The sequence below is a fragment of the Convolutriloba macropyga genome, unplaced genomic scaffold (assembly GCF_964194025.1).
Source record: "Convolutriloba macropyga unplaced genomic scaffold, txConMacr16.3 SCAFFOLD_5012, whole genome shotgun sequence".
NCBI classification, from domain to species: Eukaryota; Metazoa; Xenacoelomorpha; order Acoela; family Convolutidae; genus Convolutriloba; species Convolutriloba macropyga.
The window spans coordinates 17,501-18,917 of NW_027451560.1; positions in this window are offsets into that span (position 1 = coordinate 17,501).

A 1,417-nucleotide genomic window follows, 5' to 3' on the forward strand; every position below is an offset into this window, starting at 1 on the left:
GTGGCAGTCAATCAGAGTGCGAGAAAAGCGCTCCCAAATGGCCTAACAGTGGCAGCCAATCAGAGTGCGAGAAAAGCGCTCCCAAATGGCCTAACAGTGGCAGCCAATCAGAGTGCGAGAAAAGCGCTCCCAAATGGCCTAACAGTGGCAGCCAATCAGAGTGCGAGAAAAGCGCTCCCAAATGGCCTAACAGTGGCAGCCAATCAGAGTGCGAGAAAAGCGCTCCCAAATGGCCTAACAGTGGCAGCCAATCAGAGTGCGAGAAAAGCGCTCCCAAATGGCCTAACAGTGGCAGCCAGCTAGAGCTAGCTTAAGTTAGCTTGGGTTAGCTTGAGTTAGCTTTAATTAGCTTTAATTAGCTTAAGCTAGCTTAAGTTAGCTTGGGTTAGCTTGAGTTAGCTTGAGCTAGCTTGAGTTAGCTTGAATTAGCTTGAGTTAGCTTGAATTAGCTTGAGTTAGCTTGAGTTAGCTTGAATTAGCTTGAGTTAGCTTGAGTTAGCTCGGGTTAGCTTGAGTTTGACTTCATTAACCCAAGTTAGCTTGGGTTAACTTCATTAAGTTAGCTTGAACTAGCTTGAGTTAGCTTGAGTTAGCTTGAGTTAGCTTGAGTTAGCTTGAGTTAGCTTGTCTTAGCTTTAGCTAGCTTGAGTTAGCTTGAACTAGCTTTAGCTACCTTGAGTTAGCTTGAGTTAGCTCGGGTTAGCTTGAGTTAGCTTGAGTTAGCTTGAGTTAGCTTTAGCTAGCTTGAGTTAGCTTGAGTTAGCTTGAGTTAGCTTGAGTTAGCTTGAATTAGCTTGAGTTAGCTTGAGTTAGCTTTAGCTAGCTTGGGTTAGCTTGAGCTAGCTTGAGTTAGCTCGGGTTAGCTTGAGTTAGCTTGAGTTAGCTTTAGCTAGCTTGAGTTAGCTTGAGTTAGCTTGAGTTAGCTTGAGTTAGCTTTAGCTAGCTTGAGTTAGCTTGAACTAGCTTGAGTTAGCTTGAGCTAGCTTGAGTTAGCTTGAGTTAGCTTGAGTTAGCTTTAGCTAGCTTGAGTTAGCTTGAACTAGCTTTAGTTAGCTTGAGTTAGCTTGAGTTAGCTTGAGTTAGCTTGAGTTAGCTTGTCTTAGCTTTAGCTAGCTTGAGTTAGCTTGAACTAGCTTTAGCTACCTTGAGTTAGCTTGAGTTAGCTCGGGTTAGCTTGAGTTTAGCTTGAGTTAGCTTGAGTTAGCTTTAGCTAGCTTGAGTTAGCTTGAGTTAGCTTGAGTTAGCTTGAACTAGCTTGAGTTAGCTTGAGTTAGCTTGAGTTAGCTTGAGTTAGCTTGAGTTAGCTTGAGTTAGCTTGTCTTAGCTTTAGCTAGCTTGAGTTAGCTTGAACTAGCTTTAGCTACCTTGAGTTAGCTTGAGTTAGCTCGGGTTAGCTTGAGTTAGCTTGAGTTAGCTT